This window comes from Triticum dicoccoides, chromosome 5A (genome assembly GCF_002162155.2).
Source record: "Triticum dicoccoides isolate Atlit2015 ecotype Zavitan chromosome 5A, WEW_v2.0, whole genome shotgun sequence".
NCBI lineage: Eukaryota > Viridiplantae > Streptophyta > Magnoliopsida > Poales > Poaceae > Triticum > Triticum dicoccoides.
In genome coordinates this window covers 50,108,773-50,115,391 of record NC_041388.1, presented here as the reverse complement: position 1 = coordinate 50,115,391, position 6,619 = coordinate 50,108,773, and the positions used below count along the sequence as shown (strand labels likewise).

The 6,619-nt window shown below is 41.8% G+C and overlaps 1 pseudogene; it reads left to right on the top strand.

Annotated features, from left to right (window-relative positions):
- Window positions 1-2,276: 2,276 nt before the first annotated feature.
- The window catches only part of LOC119299163, a 6,846-nt pseudogene continuing 2,503 nt past the window's right edge, over window positions 2,277-6,619 (top strand).

Sequence of the window (6,619 nt, the reverse complement as noted above, 5' to 3'; positions counted from 1 at the left end):
ATTTTTTTTATTCGTGTCAGGCATGACATGGGACGAAAAGTAGATTTGTTTATTTAAGTTTCTTAGAAGGTTTATAGTCCACATGTGGATAGATGTATATTTATTTATTCTGTTATTGGTCTCACATATGAACTCATCACGAACTTCAACCTTTATAAGTAGAAAAGATTGTATTATATTGTACTATTACTTAAGCAATACCTAATTTTTATGTTTATGTTCTTTGTTATCTTGCAAAGCTATCTCTTTATACCCGCAACGTGGTTTTATTTCTTGTTTTTAGATAAAGCAAACGCTCGGTATACGTAGGGTTGTATCAGTGGTAGTTAGGACATGAGAGAATATTGATCTTTCATATAGCTCTTTGTGGATTCAACACTCTATACTTACCACATCCATCATTGGAAAGTGATATGACAATTCCTTGCACCTAGGGATTATCAGTACCCCTAGGAGGGATCCGCTAAATGTCACTTTTTTGTCTGGGAGCGCGTCACCCAAGGCCACCATATGTCATGCAATGGTGTACCCTCAGGATTTTGGTTTTCTTCTGCACGCATTTTTTGATTTTATTTAGGTTTTTTGTATTCTGAGTTTTGTTGGTTTTCCGATTTTCACTTGATTTTTCCTAGGTTTTGGCAGGGTTTTTTTCTTCGATTTTTTTAGAAGTAATGCTCTTCCGCGAGAAGCACAACATGTGCTTCTGCTATGCTTTCACAAGAAGCACAACTATACTTTCTCAAAAAGGGACAAACATAGTTATGATTCTGCGAGAAGCACAACTTTGCTTTCCGAAAGAGAAAAGCACGGCCTCTGCTTCATGAAAAGAAAAGAAAAACACAATTTGTGCTTCCTGAAAAGGGAAAAGCACAACATGTGCTTCCACGAAAAGCACAACTGTGCTTCCTGAAAAGAAAAAAACACAATATGTGCTTCTACGAGAAGCACAACTGTGCTTTCCGAAAAAAGAAGGGTAAGCATAGTTTTTCTTCCAAGAAAGTGAAAAATACAACTATGCTTCTTGGTTCTTGTTTTTTTTTTTGCTCTTTTTTTTCTTCTAATTCCTAGCTTTTTTTGTTTTAGAAAAAAAACACCGGAGCCTATTAACATGTGATCTAGTTTAAATATTAGTTATTTCATGGAAATAAAAACAATTATACACTCCAGCCTGCATCAACTTAGAAAAAATGGTCCAGCACGCAGGGGAGAAAAGGACAAAAACACAAAAGCGGTCCATTAATCTAAGGCATAGGAGTTAGATGTGATGAGAATTAGCAAAATATATATATTAAATAGTGGTTATCTCCATGACTAGGATTTCTGTTAGAGCTAAGTTGATCCAGGCAGGAAAAACCCCTTAAACTTATGACGTCAATCCCCGGCGAACGTTCGTTGCCAAACATGGCAGTTATGAATGCCGCGGTTGGTAGATTTAGCTTAGAGGGTTGCCATTAAAAAAAAGCCTGGCAGCTTTTCAATTTTAGCACAAGTTTCCAGCAGAAACTGCCATCCATTAGATCTGGATCAGACGGCTCTGGAGACGTTCGCTGGGAACCCACCCCCAGCGAACGATTCGCCAGATATCTATCTATATACTGTATATAAATAAACTTTAAACCACTAGTACATGGTACGTGCAAAGCACGTAGAAAAGATACTATTATGAATTTTGTCAAAATTATTTGTGCAACAGATCGGCTTATAATCTCATGATTATTAGATGCTTCTTACTAACACGATCACATAATATTATGCTTTGATAACTATACTGCACTATCTGCATCTATACCATAATGGAATACCACCCTATCCGGTGTGTCTTGTCTTTCTAGAACTCTCCTGACAGTCCTATTCTTCCCACCCTATCCGGTGTGTTCTCTAGTCCTCTAGTACCCTCTCCGTATGCGCCAGTACGTGCTGGTCCTGGGGAGCAGTCCAGTAGACTGGGAACACAGGGTACTGTAGATTTAGTGTAGCTGCGAATCCCCGCAACTTCAGCCGTCCGATGGAGTCTAATCAACGGCCAGCATGCAGCAGCTCACAGATTTGCTACTTGTCCACCGTCCGATGTATTATATCTAACGGCTAATACTCAAACTTATTCGTGTACTATATAGGAGTATAGATAAATAATCAGTTTCCTCCATATGAAAGGCCATGTATTCAGACCCCTTCCGGCCTCCTCTTGCAAGGTTCCTGCGTGGCTGCGACGTCGTTCGCTCCGGCCGGTGCTGCTTCCGGAGCCGTTCTGATGATTTTCGAACCGACCGGCGGTGATGTCGGGGTCAGGGTCCAATCCAGTTCTCGAGGATGCTAACACATCGCCCCCACGGCAACTTCCAAACACGAGCACACCGCGGCGGCGGCTGCCGCCGTGGCACCCGGATTTCACGGGCCCGTATCGGCTGCCGGAGACCGAGTACCATCCTTCTCAGCTTCAGCCACTGGCGCGCCGACGGCCGACGAGCGAGGATGCATCTGACTCCGCGAGCACGAAAAAGATCAAGTCCAGGGCACCGGAATCGGAGTCAGATCCTGAGATGTCTTCACAGGGGGACCCGGGCTCAGGCTCAGGCTCAGGCTCAGACTCGTCGGCGCACAGCTCCCCGGCGCGTGAGCCGGAGATGCCGCTCGCACCAATCTGGAGGAACTCCAAGGGGAAGTTGGTCTACGGCTTCACTGACGACAAGGCCGCCGTGGCCAAATATCACCAGGATTTACAAAAGTATGAGCAGAAGCTAGGTATCCTATTTCGACTGCTGCCTTCCATCCTTTTGATCCTTTCTAAATTAAACGATTCCAGCATTCAACATTATGATGAATTGTGTTGTTTTGCAGCTCGACAAGAAGAATTGCTGACGCTCAAGCTGCCTTCCAAGGCCCCTGGTACCAACGAACGCTACGGCAGCCCCAAGAACAAGGACATAATTTTAAACGCCGCCAAATCAATCCTGAGTCTTTCAGCCTATCTTGGTAATTTTGTTATCTTATATCTCTGTCACTCTATTGGATAGAAGTTGCTTGTTAACTATGGTCAGCGTATGTACAGATGGCAAAGAGATTAACCGGTGCACAGGCATTGTTGTCAATCGAGATGAAGATACGAAATCTCTTACCATTCTCACCTCTGCCTGGCTTATCTGCACAGAGAAACCATCTAATGATTGGCTGGATAAAGAATATGCTCCTCAAGCTAAGGTAAAAGTGATGTTCAACTATCATGTTAGCTAGCTATACAAATATTTTATTTTTATTTTATTTGGATATGAATGGGGACAATAAATGTACTTCTCTTTGAATCTTATAACTTATAAGTATCTTTCTTCGATGTTGTATTTACATTCAGCCCTCTTGCATTCACGGTATAACTTATATTACCCTTTTTTTGTCTCCCTTTGATGTTTGTGTGTACATTTAGTTGTTGCTTTATCGTGTGACCAATATTACATTCTTCTTTGTTACTTAAATGGCAAGTGTTAGACGTTATAGTTTACTGCAATATGTGCAATATTTTTTCTGCTTCTAATCGACTGTTTCATTTTAGGTTATTGTTCACCTATTGGATGGCACAACCGTCGATAGTCAACTGATGTACTTTAGCAAACATTATGACATAGCCTTCTTTGAGATTACGGGAGGTTTACACTTGCAGAGTTTACCATTGGAAGGTAACTCGGAGTTCAGCAATGAAACACTTGTGTTAGTTGCTAGGGATGCAAATCTAGATTTAATCTACAAAGAAGCCAAGCTGGCATCTGTAGGCCCTTGTGAATTCCAACACAATCATTATAAGTTCATCACCTGTTCAATTCCTAACAAGGTAATTATATTTGTTCTTTTGTATTATTCTTACCTAATCCAAGTTATCAAATAAGTGTGCCTCTAAATGTAGTGTGGAACTGGAGGTGGACTGTTGGATTTTAATGGGAAAATTGTAGGGTTAGTATCCTACACATTTCCTCTTGTTGCGTTTATTCCAAGCTATCTTATAACGAAGTGTTCAACATTGTTGAGAAAATTTGGGTAAGATTTTTTACTTTATTAAGTTTCAGTGCTGAAACGATTCGTTATATGATGCTTTCTCTGGATGTCAATAATGCTATCTTCTAATGTGGCACGCGCTTATGTTGATGCATCGCCTCGATCGTCAACTGATGCATACAAACCAAACAGCTCAACTAGGTCTAGGACTCTGCTTTGGGTAAGCTAGAACGATCAGAAGAAAGTGTCAGTGATGCTTTCTTTATATCATGCTTTCTTTGGATTACATCAGAAGAGAGCATGTCACACTTATGTCTTCACTGATTAGAAGATAGCATTACTCTGCTTTGACATAACTAAAAGAGCATTACATCCCCTTGATCATCAACGGATGCATACAAATCGAACAGACTACGACTTGTCCTACTCAACTCGGACTAGGACTCTGCTTTGACCTTTACAGAGCCGACTCATGTCCTTATTTCTTTAATCAAGCTAGACTGTTGTGCGCATAGTAAGCCATGATGTGAATGCTTGGAGCTTCAAAGGTAGTAGCGGTGCGATACGGGAGGACGAGTTCATCCTCTGCATCCAGGTGTCGTGATTAGCAAGTTGAGAGAGATAACAGGGGATAGGTTAGAGAAATTAGAGGGATAGGGATTAGCGATAGGAAGATGGAGGGTTTATTACTGCTTGGCCCAAAAGACACGAAATGCATACCCTCTTATATGAGAACCAGCACTTGATGCATACAAACCGAATAGACTAGAATGTAGTACTCAACTTGGGACCCTGCTTGGTGGGCAAGTACCTTTTTTTTTGCCAGGTTTGGTGGGCAAGTACCTGCGACAACGCCACTCCAAACCGCCAAGCCAAGGCGTCCCTCACCATGCTTGTTTCGTGGACTGTCCGGAACGAGCGAAACGCAAGGGTCTTCAAGCACAGGAGCGCTCCTCCAACTATATTGCTTGCCTCCATCGAGACCGAGGCCAACCTTTGGGTCATCGCAGGTGCCAAAAAATTAGGGTTCATTATTTTGCGAGAGTGATCTCATGCCGTGTATTGTGTGACTTGTAACAAACTCTATTCTCTCTTATTTAATGGATAAGGCAAAGCTTTTGTCTCCGTTTCCAAAAAAACTTGGGACCCTGTTTTGACTCTAGTCACGTCCCTGTTTGTTTAATCAGGCTAGACTGATGTAGTAACCGTATGGGCTCTACTAACGCCACAACACCGGCCTATGGACCGGCCCTGACCAATGATGGAGAAATTTTGAAAGAGGCAAGGCGAGGTGAGACGGTAAGGGTAGTTGCACAACTTTAATATGGCATAGAGAAGCGGTGTGACACTAAATCTGTTGGTTTGTGCCGATTCAACCTTATGCTAACAACGTGGTTTCATATTTTGATAAACATTTGGTTCAAATTACAACTATGGTAGAAATATATGGTCCTGAATGCTTAGAGCTTCAAAGGTAGTAGCGGTGCGATACGGGAGGACGAGTTCATCCTCTGCATCCAGGTGTCCTGATTGGCAAGTTGAGAGAGACAACGGGGGATAGGTTAGAGAAGTTAGAGGGATAGGGATTAGCGATAGGAAGATGGAGGGTTTATTTCTGCTTGGCCCAAAAGACACAAAATGCATACCCTCTTATATGAGAACCAGCACCTGATGCATATAAACCGAATAGACTAGAATGCACTCCCTCCATTTCCAAATATAAGCCCTTCTAGAGATTTTAATATGGATTACATACAGAGCAAAATGAGTGTATGTAGTCCATATTAAAATCTCTAAAAGGGCTTATATTTAGAAACGGAGGTAGTAGTACTCAACTCGGGACCCTGCTTTGACTCTTACTCAGTCACGTACTCACATTCCTGTTTGTTTAATCCGGCTAGACTGATGTAGTAACCAAATGGGTTCTACTAATGCCACAACACCGGCCTGAAAGAGGCAAGGCGAGGCGAGATGGTAAGGGTAGTTGCACAACTTTAATCTGGCATAGAGGTGCGGGGTGACACTAAAGCTGTTGGTTTGTGCCGATTCAACCTTATGCTAACAACGTGGTTTCATATTTCGGAAAACATTTGGTTCAAATTACAACAATGGTAGAAATGTATGGTCCTGAATGCAATATACCCTGTTTCAAGTACATTTGTTGATTTAGTGACGATTGTTTGGCAGGAAAATTGTGGGACCCCAGCTTGGACTAAAGCTAAAGACGTTGGACTTATTAGGCAGGTCGCGTATTGAGCAGTTGTCACATAATTTCAACATCTCCTCTGGTCTTGTAGTAAGAGAGGTATACAAAGTTATTGACCTATTGGTTAATAGTCTTTTAGTAATTCTTATATTATGTTATATAACTCTTTTGAAATCTTTTCAGGTTTCAGCAGAATGTGTTGCTGAGAGGCTTGGCATTAGAGTGGGGGACGTTATTTTATCATGCCAAGGAGAGAGTGTTTCAAGTATAGCTCAGGTAATGATTGTACTTCTATATGTATTAATCCTGTTGTGTTTATTTATATGGTCCTGACAGTTCGTTTCAGTTCGAAGATATACTGCTACGTGTTGGTGAGGAACATCTTGAGAACAGCAATGATCTTAGGTGCAAAGTTGATGTGCAGGTAAAATG